The sequence below is a fragment of the Eubalaena glacialis genome, chromosome 2 (genome assembly GCF_028564815.1).
Source record: "Eubalaena glacialis isolate mEubGla1 chromosome 2, mEubGla1.1.hap2.+ XY, whole genome shotgun sequence".
NCBI lineage: Eukaryota > Metazoa > Chordata > Mammalia > Artiodactyla > Balaenidae > Eubalaena > Eubalaena glacialis.
In genome coordinates, this window is record NC_083717.1 from 12,118,208 (window position 1) to 12,131,527 (window position 13,320).

At 42.2% G+C, this 13,320-nt stretch overlaps 1 protein-coding gene across 1 annotated transcript in view; it reads right to left on the reverse strand.

Annotated features, from left to right (window-relative positions):
- Nucleotides 1-13,320, reverse strand: part of KIAA1217 (KIAA1217 ortholog) — a 516,301-nt gene that overhangs the window by 434,103 nt on the left and 68,878 nt on the right. The gene's annotated exons all lie outside the window — the stretch shown is intronic.

Here is a 13,320-nt window from a genome sequence, read left to right on the forward strand (position 1 = left end):
AGGTCCTGGCATCCGGGAACCTCCTCAGCCCCAAGGAATCTGGACAGCTGTCTGAATCTGGGGCTGGGCAGAAAGCTGGGAAATCAACCTGAAAAGAATACCCTCAAGTACGGTAGCTGGGCCTTTCCAGCACTTAGTCCCTCTGTCCTTAGGGGGCTTGTATAAGAAGCAGGGAGCCGCTCCAGTGCTACAGGGGCCACTGGAGCCACCGGAGAAGAACAGGGCATCTGTTTCCAGTGAGCAAGTGATTTCACTGTGACAACGTGCACCATGTGAACAGGAAGAGAATAACCTCAAAACAACCCGTGAACAAGTGTGAGATCATCCGTCCTACTGGACAGTTGTTGGCCTGGCCTTTTCACCCCGAAGCCAGCCTGCATTTTTTCCAGAATAGCTGACTTGCATGATTTGATTACTGCCTGTCACTTTGAAATCTCCGCTTCAATTTTCCCAAACTCTCCAGCCACCCCAAATCTTGCTCAGGTTTTAAGTTTAATTCCTTCTCCTTAAATAAGGAACGCTGATCCAACTTTCTAGGCCCCGTGAGCGTAGCTATGCTTTCACTCATCCATCTGTCAGAAAGTCAGCCCATTGACAAATATTTCTAGAGCTGCTACTATGTGCCAGGCACTGTGCTGAGCTTGGGGTGAAGGACTGAATCACATAGGTAGCGTCTCTGACCTCATGGAGAGGAAGGGGAAACCCAGAAACAGATAAACAGGATAATTTCAGACTGTGATATGCTTGGGGAGAAACACATGCTGTAGCGTAACTGTGGGGTGGGGTGAAGATTCTGCCCTAGGTAGGTGGCCAGAGATAACCTTTCTGAGAAGGTGACCCATCAGCTGAATGCCGCAAGCTGAGGACTGTGGTGTCCCGTGAACTATAAGATCTGTAAGTTCAAAGACAGAGGTCAGAAGGAACTTGGCGTGTCCCCAAAAGCAGAAAGGACACTGGTGCGGCATAGTGGGCAAGTGGGGGATGGTTAGAGACAGGCAGAGAGCAGCTGGCATGTGGTCTTGTAGGACTGATGAGGAGGTCTGGACTTTTTCCAAGGGCAGGCCAAAACTAGGGGAAGGAATTAAGCGAGGGAATGTCCATGATCTGATTTAGGTTTTCAAAAGGATTTCCCTAGCTGCGCCGTGGTGGATGGATTGGAGGGAGGTTAAGAGTGAAAATGAGGAGATCAGCTAAGAGATGGTGTTGGCTGGGATAAAATGGTACCATTGATGCTCAAGGGGAGAGAATGGCTTTGAGATGTATTTTGGAATACAGCAACTCTGCCCCCCAGAAATGGTTACCTGACGTCATCCCACTTGGTTGTTCAGGCGCTAATTTTTCATTTCCACCCACTTGAGGGAGACTCCAGTGAGCAGGGACCTGATCTTCCTTCATCGCTACGGCATCTCCAGCACCCAACACATGCCTCCCACAGAGAAGGCACGCATGCCATTCGGTCAGCCGTGCATCAGGTGTCGTGAGTGAAAAGCCACAACAGAGCAGGATGGGTCTCGAAACAACAGAGGGAGAAGACATCGCTCTGCAAAAGGCATCTTTGCTTCTGGAGTCTGAGCGTTTGGGTAGATAAGCAGAGCATCTCACAGCGTCTTTCCCAGCTCCTCCTAGAGTGCTTCCTCTGGGGAAGAGCCTGCACCGCCAGAAAGGATGCTTTTCTCAGATGCCCTTGCAGCCAGGGTTCTGCAGGCTTCTGCGCTCTCACAGACGTGGATTTGGTCCTGATGTAGGTGGGGAGGAGCAATGGTCCAGGATGCATCTGTTTTGCAGGTGCGATTAGTAGGCCAATATGGTGACAGTTGGGGCCAGCTTCCTGGGCTGTGACTAGAGCAGTCACACAGGGCCCATGTCTAGAGGGGCCCACACTTGGTTTAATGCTTTTTGTTGCTGTCTCGATTCTTAATTAACTCTGAATGAGGGGCCTGAATTTTCATTTGGCGCTGGGCCATACAAATTACGTCGCCGGTCCTGCCAGTGGTCCTGGGGTCAGCCTCTTCCACTCTGCAGGGAGCCAGGGCCATGTGTTCCCAGAGCTGCAGGTGTGGCAACAGCCTCCAGTGCTCTGGATGTTGCCTCAGGGGCCATGATCCAGGAGTCACCACCAGCTGGGATGGTGGCTCCCTGGTCCTCATTTTCCTGGTCGTGACAGAGGGAGGCTGGGTCTGCTGGAGGGGGTTATTTCAGGAGCCATTTTTTGAGGCCCAGCCTAGACCCTGATCCCCTGGCTCTCCAACAATTTTTTGAGCAAAATTCCCCTTTTGTTTAAAATAGAGCGGATTCCATTATCTTTAACCATACGAATCCCTCATTAAGGACACACCTGGAGGAAAAGCCTGGCTTCTGAAAGAGCTTTCTCAGTGTTTTACCATCAGACTTTGTACTGGAGAGATGTTAGAATTTAGCGGTCACGTTGAGGTTCCCTGTTCTGGACGTAGTGTTTCTGAGGCAGAGAACCGGAGCTGCTGTTCGGCAGGGATGGGCGAGGGCACACTAGTTACACCCTTTCACTGTGAAGATGCATTCTCTTCCTGACTGGTAGGCTGTTGACTCCCGCTGGTGGACCTAGAAGCATACCTGCCTACAGTCTCACCGGGATGCCACTGTGACAGGTAGAATGTGAACAAGCTGTCCGTCCAGGTGTTTCGGTGACCTGTGGCTGCCACAACAAGACACCACACAAACTCGGTGCCTTAATACAAGAGGACTTTATTCTCTCACAGTTCTGGAGGCCAGAAGTCCCAGATCAAGGTGAGGCTGAATCAATTCCTTCTGGGGGCTCTGAGGGAGATCTCTTCTATGCCTCGCTGCTAGCTTCTGGTGGTTGCTGGCAAGCCTTGGCATTCCTTGGCATTCTTTATTCTAACCTCTGCCTCCTGGGTCTGTACATGGCTTTCTCCTCTCTAATCTTTGTGTTCTCATGTCTTCTTATAAGGATACTAGTCATTGGATTCAGGTCCAACCCTAATCCACTATGACCTCATTGTCACTTAATAACCTTGGCAAAGACCCTATTTCCAAGCAAGGTCACATTCTGAGGTTCTGGGAGGATGTGTATTTTGTGGGGACACTATTCAACCCACTCCACCAGGGTACAGATTGCAGCCTATGGAACAAAATAAGGCTATCTGGCCTACAGAGAAGTCAAACATCTTGGCCTCATGGCTATTTGTTCCCAGCCAGCTGAACCAAACGGCTACAGACACATGAGGTTAGAAAGACTTACAGGTAAGCATACTGGTGTGGAAGGAAGGGAAAGACACTGCAGTTTGTTTTACCTTCAGACACATCCTAACACTCATAGTATGCGTACAGGTACCCACCACTCTGTATACATAGTAATGCCTGGCTTTCTTCCAATGCATTTGTGGTCAGAAAATCTTAAAGTTACAGGGAAATGCCCATAATTGACCCCAAATAAACCCTCAAAACTACCAACCCCCTCATCTAAATTTTTTCCTCCGTGAACGCACCCCTCTGATTTTATTCTGCCCAGGGGAAATTTCCACAGGACCATCAGCAAAGGACAAGTGTTTGTGCAGAGCAGAAAAATGTCAGACACAGTCATTGAAACTAATACCACTTCACGCATGTACAGTGTGATGACTTTTTGCATTTCCAAAACAAAAAACAATTTAAGCTATTTTAGATGCTTTTTATTTCTAGTTCAATGGGATCTAATTCTTTAAAGTTGAAGAAGCAAGTATTTTCCCCCAAAATGAATACCTAAAATGACACTACAAAATATAGCCTTAGGATGGAGATTTTTTTTTTTATGGGCATAGAAGAGATGATTGCATTACTGAACTAGACAAAAAGCCATTCATCAGCACTCCTTTATTGTTTTTCACTGTACAAATCTTTCCATGAGAGAATTACATTTATCAGGCAGCACTGAACCTATTCATTCCCTCCTATTCCACTAATTAAACTATAATATAATCACTTGGGTTCCCCATAACCAATCTTTGGAAGATTAATATAGGATGCTATTCTTTTGCTCATATTTGGCCTCTGCATGGTAATGAGACAGCAATAAAGTTTATGTTCCCATAACATGTAAGAATTGTATTTTGCACCAAATAGCTAACATCAAAAATAACTACTGGTATAACAAACCACATAACACAATCATTCTTGGCATACATTAATGTGTCACTAAAAATGTTAATACAATGCCCATCATAGCTATTAAAAGTCTGAATATTTAAGTTAATAGAATGCATAAAGAAAAAAGTATTAAAAGTATGTCATGTCTGAAAAAAATAATTTGAAAATAGGTTTTGGTGAATAGCTGTCAAATTACCTGACTTTTAATATGCACTTTGAGGAAACTAAAACTTGCATTGTTCTAACCGAACTATTTATCCCCTGATAATTTAAAATTCAAATTTACAATGCAGAAACATTACTGGCGTAATAGGCACTTAAAACCTATGCCATTTTGCCATTTGGTAACATTTAACATTTATTAATGAATTATTTCCCATAACACTTTTCAACAAAGGTTTATAATCTATTTGCTTTAGGTGGATCCACAGGAAGACAGGAAAAAAGCTATTGGTCAGGACTTTGCATATATATGCCCCAATCTACATGTATTTTTCTTCTCCAGCCGCATAATTACATACTTTCATTTCACTGTTAAAGGGATGCCAACCTGAAATTTGTACGTTTTTATTGCCCAATCATGGCAATCACTAATAGTGAATACAAACTCTTTTGGAAAATGAATCTTCACGTTTTTACGCTTTTTTTTTTCTTTTGCTCCCTGAGGCCAGTGAATAAAATCACAGATCATCCTACTTTACATATGGAGAAAGGAGAGCTCTGAACATCTGTGCTGATACTTCACTTTTTTACGATGGATAAAAATATACAACTAGTCCATCTTCATATGAAGACAGAGATTAATTGATTTACCAATATTGAGAAGGAAAATTATGAACTACAATTCTCTTGTACAAACTCAAGTCTGTAAGACTGTTCCAAAGTCCGGTTTTCAACCATAGTTATACCAGAGCCATTCTGCACTTGACGGGTATGTAAAAAAATGATGAATGAAAAAAAAAAACATATGAATTATCAGCTGCAATCAAATGGAATTTTTATTTCAATAACCCCCAATTCCAAACTCTTCTCAAACCAAATCCTCTATTGTTCTAAACCCTCTATCATAGCTTCATCTTTTATCATTTTCTTTTTATTCTGTTTCTTTTTATATTTATTTCTGGATCCAGCATTCCATTCATCCTTTAACTGTTAAGCTTTCTTTCTCTTCTTTTCAACATTCTTCATGTCCCCCTGAATGTCCATCTGGATTTCTGTTCATTTCAGATCCCCTTTAGCTTACTTTCCACTCCATCACCCAATTTCCATCTATTCGCCTTTTGGCTGGTTTTCTCCGGCACACAGAGAATTATTGACAGAAAGTGGGAAGCATCCAGAGACCATAAAGCTGTGGATCAATGTAAATACTGCCCAGTAATGTACCCAGTGAACTCTACAGTGTTTAAAAAAAAAAAAAAAAAACCACAATTCAACTGAAAAGTTAATGAACTCAACTAGCTACATAAAGCAAGGTAATTATCACAATGAAAAATTAAAAAGGCCACTGGGAAGGTAGACAAAAGAGTTAGTACGTTTCTTTCCATTTGTGACATTAAATAAATTAAACATCCATAGCGGCATTTTATTTGTTTTTTTTGTTTTATTCATAGTGTTGATCCCATTTCTCTGATCTTTAAGGAAAAGAGCGATGAATAAAGTAAAATGCAAGCTATAGCCAGTTTTGGGAGCTCTTTGCTTTTTCAACCCCCCCTGCCCCCATCATCATTATTAGATGTTACCAAGATTTCTATCTACTTTTTAATCCAGGGGACATATTTAGATCTTGGCAAGTCTGAGTTGACTTATCCAGGAAAATTCAGTGACATGGCAATAACTGCTTTTTTAAAAAAAAAATTTATTTATTTTATTTATTTACTTCTGGCTGCGTTGGGTCTTTGTTGCTGCACACGGGCTTTCTCTAGTTGCGGCCAGCGGGGGCTACTGTTCGTTGTGGTGCGCAGGTTTCTCACTGCGGTGGCTTCTCTTGTTGCGGAGTACGGGCTCTAGGTGCACGGGCTTCAGTAGTTGTGGCTCATGGGCTCAGTAGTTGTGACTCACGGGCTCTAGAGCTCAGGCTTCAGTAGTTGTGGCACGCGGGCTTCAGTAGCTGTGGCTCGCAGGCTCTAGAGCGCAGGCTCATTAGTTGTGGCGCACAGGCTTAGTTGCTCCGCGGCATGTGGGATCTTCCCGGACCAGGGCCCGAACCCGTGTCCCCTGCATTGGCAGGCGGATTCTTAACCACTGCACCACCAGGGAAGCCCACAAAAACTGCTTTTTGGAAGTTCAGGTATCTTATGTCTATTGCATTCTCATTATCCATTAATTTTATCATTCCATGAAAAAGCAATCGAGTTAGTAAAAAACATGATTTCTAACTCCAGGTTTCTCTAAACTTCAGTTGGCTTAAAGGTTTCTTTTCTCTTAATATTTGTTCAACTGTTTCACAACAGATTTAAGCCAGGCTTTCAGGGCAGTAAATTCTAAGATGTATTTTGCTAACATCTTTTAAAACTTAAAGTGCCACATTTTTTCGATTCCCTCTAGCTCTTATTTACTATCCAGCCTACGATGTCTTTTTAAGCTCAAGAGCCCTTCAGTCATTGAATTCTAGTTAATAACATGATTATCAGGTGGCTTTATCTGATTTTTGCCACCTAAATAATTTTGGCTCTGAGGTAATCCTAGCATTTCTGTCCCTGCCTCAATCAAGGTTAGTATTTTTCTGAAGATGTGTGGTTTCCTTCTGTTATAAACAATCCCTATGGTTACACAGTTGCTCACAACTAGTGGATAAAGTAAAGCAGTCTGCCTTAGGGTAAGAGGTCAAATCTGACATCTGGAGGCTTCCAGAACCTTCCTGGCTGCTAATTCCCACAGCATCTTTCTCTACCCCCTCTTCCCTGCCTTGACATAAGATGCCTGCTGGGTGCTCTGAACCCTCTCCTAGGTGCACCCCCAGACCTGCTTTTGTGTGAGCAACTCCACTGAGTCACCAACCATGTCACAGAGTAATGTGATCAAACCATGAATTTTTCATTTATTTTTTTCTCTTCCACTTTATCAGTTCCACAACTAACAGGAAGTAACTTATCAATGATATCACAGCCAGCACCTTGCCAGAACTATTCTGCCCCTTCGCAACACTAAGCAATATTCTTCATCCCTTCTGTGAGTGCAAGGGCCTTTTATCAGGAAAAAGATTCTGATTGCTAGGAGATTTGGTGTACCAAGACATTCCAAGATATCCTATATATATTTATATGGGTTATGAAATAGCTGATGGGGACTTTGCAAGAGGATTTGGTTCTATCCTGTGCATTTAGGCAGAAAAATAAGTGAACTGATCAGAGCAGGTTGAGATGTATTCTGTTGTTCATCTGATAGACTCTTGTTAACAGAAAGGCGAAACAAGCTGAGATATTCAATGAGAACCTTTTTCCTGGCTTATTATTCAGCTGAAGGTAAGTGAGTTTCCCCACCCCCATGACTGAAGCATAAACACACAGGGGTTTTATTCTGTCATATAAAAGAAGTCAGCTCATAGGCATTTCAGGGCTTGAATGGGAGAGACACATATGCAAGGACCCAGTTCTCTTTTATCTTTATAACCTAGTATCCAAGAGCTGGCTTTCAGACTCCAAGTCACCTCCTGGAACAAAATGGCTGCTGGAGTGCCATCTGCTAAATCTGCATTCTAGGAAGGAGAAAGGGAGGAAGATGTTTGTGCACCCTCTTTTAATTAATTAATTAACTTTTACTTTTTAATTTATTGAATTATAGTTGACCTACAACATTACATTAGTTTCAGGTGTTCAACATAGTAAATCAACATTTTTATAGACTACACACCATACAAAGTTATTGTAAAATATTGACTATATTCCCTGTGCTGTACATTGTATCCCTGTGACTTATGTATTTTATAACTGGTGGTTTGTACAAAACAATTTCCTTCAGCTATTTTGCCCCTCCCCCATTGCTTTTCCTTTTGGTAACCACTAGTTTGTTGTCTATATCTGTGAGTCTGTTTCTGTCTTTGTTATATTTATTATATATATTTTTTGCTTTTTAGATTCCACATGTAAGTGAAAACATACAGTATTTGTCCTCCTTTGTCTGACTTATTTCCATGTTGTCACAAATTCTTGCCCCCTCTTTTTGAAGATGTTTTGCTGAAGTCCTGTACAACAGACCACTTCAATCTCATTGGTTGGACTATAGTTACATCCAGCAATTCCACTTCTAGGTATTTTTCCAAAGACAACAAAAGCACTAATTTGAAAATGTATATGCAGGCTTCCCTGATGGTGCAGTGGTTAAGAATCTGCCTGCCAATGCAGGGGACATGTGTTCGAGCCCTGGTCAGGGAAGATCCCACATACCGCGGAGCAACTAAGCCCATGCGCCACAACTACTGAGCCTGCGCTCTAGAGCCCGAGAGCCACAACTACTGAGCCCACGTGCCACAACTACTGAAGCCCACGTGTCTAGAGCCTGTGCTTGCAACAAGGGAAGCCACCGCAACGAGAAGCCCACGCACTGCAATGAAGAGTAGCCCCTGCTCACCGCAACTAGAGAAAGCCCACGTGCAGCAACGAAGACCCAACACAGCCAAAAATAAATTAATTAATAAATTAATTTTTTTAAAAAAGAAAATGTATATGCATCCCTATGTTCATTGCAGCATTATTCGCAATCACCAAAATATGGAAACTCATAGATGAATGGATAAAGATGTGATATATATATAATTATATGTATAAAATTATATATATATATATATAAAATGGAACATTACTCAGCCATAAAAAGAATGAGCTCTTGCCTTACAGCAACATGGATGGACCTGGGGGGTGTTATGCTAAGTGAAATAAGTCAGACAGAAAAAGACAAATAGATTTCACTTATATGTTGAATCTAAAAAACAAATGCACAAACAAAACTAAACAGAAACAGAATCGTAGATACAGAGAACAAACAGCTGGTTGCCAGAGGAGAGGGTTGGGGGGTGATGAGTGAAATAGATGAGGGAAATTAGGAGGTACAACCTTCAGTCACAAAATAAATGAGTCATGGCGAAAAAATGTACAGCGTGGGGAATACAGTCAATAATAGTATATCTTTGTACGGTAACAGATGGTAACTAGACTTATCATGGTGAACCTTTTGAAATGTATAGAAATATCGAATCACTATGTTGTGCACCAGGAACTAACATAGTGTTGTAGGTCAATTATACTTCAAAAAACACACTCATAGAAAAAGAGATCAGATTTGTGGTCACCGGAGGCGGGGGGAGGGGGAATTAGATGAAGGTGGTCAAAAGGTACAAACTTCCAGTTATAAGATAAACAAGTATTAGGGCTGTAATGTATAATATGATTAATATAATTAACACTGCTGTATGTGATAAATGAAAGTCGTTAAGAGAGGAAATCTTAAGAGTTCTCATCACAAGGAAAAAATGTGTTTTCTTTTTCTTTTCTTTTGTATTGATATGAGATGCTGGATGGTCACTAAATGTACTGTGATCATCATCTCATGATGTACGTAAATCAAATCATCATGTTGTACGCCTTAAACTTCTACAGTGCTGTATGTCAATTATATCTCCAATAAAACTGGAAGGGAAAAAAGCACAATATGACTCATTTCCAACTGAAAAATACTAGGCTAAATGCTATGCAACTGTCATTTTTATAGGCAAAACGACCTAACGGTGGCAATTTCATACAGCTCAATCTAATATTTACATCGGGATATTTGGATCACTGAATTGTTTCAGAAAATCTTGATGACTCTAGCCCTTCAATTTAACTGAAAATCAGCTCCCAGGCATAGGAATAATATTATGTAACCAAAACAGGAATCGATGAAAACTGCAAATGTTTTCAAATCACATTCAAATCCTGGATTTAAGCATCCTCCAGTGTAGCCATCTCCATAAGAATGGATGCCCTGGGCGGTTGCCATTAACTATTACTTAAATACTTAAAACTAGTTTTAATGAACCTTTTTTTTTTTTTTTTTTACAGCATTTAAACTTGTTAGGGGATTTCATGAATAATCTATAAACATATTACAAAGCTCCATTAACACTCATTTGAGAAAAAAACCATGGAACTCGTGCCAATCCTGTGTGCCCTCTGCTAGCATCTCCTCCTGAGATGTCCTATCAGCTGGGTTCTTGCAGGAGTGTCTGCTATTAACACAGGTTGCCGCTTTCTCCAAGCTGTGACTCTATCTTGACCTTGACTGTTGTTGTGATTTGAGTGAGCAAATTGCAGTTCGTTGTTTTAGTTCTTTTGGACAATAGTAACATGTGGAACATTTTTTTTTAAGAAAAAGAAAAAAATCATAAAACCTTAAAAAATGCTTGTTAGCAGAGCTAAAATTTCCAGCAAAATGGCCAGGAAGTTCCTATTACTGAACACCCCCTCTAGGTCCCGTGGATATATTCTTTGCATATGTTTTCTTAGAGCAGTTAATAACAGGCTTGCAGAGCTAATTTTTTTTTTCCTAGCCCATTTTACGAGAAACATGTCAACAAAACAATTTCCCTAAAACTGATACTAACAGGAAGAAAATGGAGAAGCAAACTATCTGGGATAATTTCAATTATTTATAATACAAATTGCACTCTACTAGAAATATATCCTCTATTGTAAAAATTGATACCCTTTTAGAATTGTTTGGAAAGAGAAGAGTTAATAATATTTCTTGCCTTTAAGGCAACTCTCTAAACTGGGCCAGGACACAAACTAAATGACAGTCTTGCTAAAAGCAATATTCACTTTATGTATTAAGTGCTAGCCTTATATAAGAGTGAAAATGCATCCTAGTTACGGTAAAAGCTGAGGATCGGTAGATAGACTTGAGAAAGTGTATGTTATAATCTGGCAACTTTTAGTTATGTTTATTTTGTTGTCATTCTTTTTTTGATAATTTTGGGGCCCAAAGTATGGAATATACAGTATTTGGGGGAGGATAAATCTCTCCAAATTACTACTGCTGCTTCCCTGACTCAGTACCAGGAGTTACAGAGAGTTCTCTCTGGGGACCTTTAGAACATACACCCACAAGGCTGCCATCTGCAGAGACACCTTTTATTCTCAGTCCCTGAGACAGACGTGCACCCTGGTGTCCTCAGAAGTTACTGGCCAAGTAGAGTAACAACTTGGGCTCGTTACCAACATAACTCTCCTAACAGCAGTCTTATACCCTTGTTTCCTGGTGGAGTGATGAAAAAACCCTCAAAGATCTGAAGACCACTGCAATAAGACACACTGATCTTGCAGGGTGATTGCTAGAGTAAGGACCAGAGAGAAAAGGAGGCCAAATAAAGAAATGGATTGTCCTAATGACGTATTAATCGCTACCATCACCCTCCTACCAGGTAGGATATATTGGCCAGCAAACAAAACACAAGTAAATAAAATTAAGTCTTCCTTCTCAGGAAGGTGAAGCTTGGCTGTGTTGCAGGTGGGAATAATCTCCCCAGTGGCAGAACTAGGAAACTTGACCTCTGCAGTGGATAATATTGATAAAAGGCTTCCTCCTATGAGTTGGGAAATGATTTGCCGACACAAGAGTAGGATTCATGAGCGGGATCAGAGAGGGAGCCTTGAAGCTTTTCTTGCTGTTGTTTTTTCAGCCGTGGTTGGACTCAAGTGGGTGTAGTCTGGTCTTGAACCCCTGACAAGACGGACACTGGCAAATTCAAACAGAAGTGTTTTCTCTCTCTCTCTATCTCACGGCCACACACACACACATTCTCTCTCTCTCACTCAGACAGATGAGAACTACAAACTGCTCTCATTAGATAGTCAAATAGTCTGGAGTCTGAACAAAGAACGACACTACGGAGCCCAAGTTAAACCCACTTCCCATCTCCCCGCAGAGCTCAGAGAATTTCCCCTGGTTCCAGAGCTGCCAGAGAGTGACTGGCATGGGTCTTGCTCCACTAGAGTGTCTGAGCCCTTAACTTGCGCCTCTGGTCTCTGAGGACACAGCTGGGCAAAACCTTCTCCCCTCCCAGGCCAGGAGCCACCCCGGCAGAGCGCAGCTGAGCAGTCCTGGCTCCCTCCCTACTGGTTTTTTACAAACCTCAGTTCCATATTCAGACATCTCCTTTCTCCAGGCTGTGTAGCCTAAAACCGCTCTCTATCCTCCCCCCTCACTCTAAGTTAGGCGAAAGAGTTCCATCCCGTCCGCACTTGGGTGAGTTCTCAGCCCCTCAGCTTCGCTGTCTCCATAGAATCCACGTGTCTTAGTGATGGCTACTCCTCTCCCTTTGCCTCAGAAAGCCAGAGTTTACCAGGTCCACAACCCACACACTCACAGGTCACTGCGTTATCATCTGGAGATCTTTGGCCTTTCCTCTGCGTCACCCTATGCCAAAGGCCGGTGGCAGCTCGTGGGAAGGCAAGAGGAAGGGAGCGTACGACGCCCTGGACTATGGAGACTGCGGCTTCCAGTTCCAGGCAGTCTCCCTGGAAGAGAATGAAGGTACCTCCCACGCTGCGGTGGCCATGGCCTCACACAATCCCCGCCCCACAGGCCCAAGAGAAGGGGACCACTTGCGGAGAAAATGATCTGCATAAACAACAATTTCACTCCAGCTTTCCCTGCAGATGGTCCTGATTTGGAAAAGGCATGCAGACAGTCTTTGAAATCTGACTTCTGTTTTTTAGGCCACTTGGAATTCTTCTTTGTAAGCCTCACCGTCCCCAGGACAATTTACTGACCTGACATCATTAGCTTCCTCTGAAACCTAGTTCTCTTTTCTTAATGTCTTATTATTTTTAAAAAATCGCCAGATTCTAATTTCTGATTCTCTGTTTTCCCTTCTCACTTCCAAATACAATGAGTCATCCAATCCTATAATGTCTTTTTTCCTCTCCATTCGTACTGTCACCATTCTAACCCAGAATCTTATTACCCCATACTCTGCCTATCATATGGTCATCTCTGTGTTTTAGGTTTCCCCAATCGCCCCTGCCCATGACTACCAAATTAATACCATTTGACACATTCTCCTCTTTTCTTCGCATGCACCGATGCGTTCAGTGGCGCACCCTTACCTGTATGCAATGCACTGTGCTGTGCGTTACTAAACTCATTTATTGCCTTCCAACAGATATTTGTTCCGTGCCTGCAGTGTCTTCTACATTATCCTTAGCTCTAGGGAAATGAATA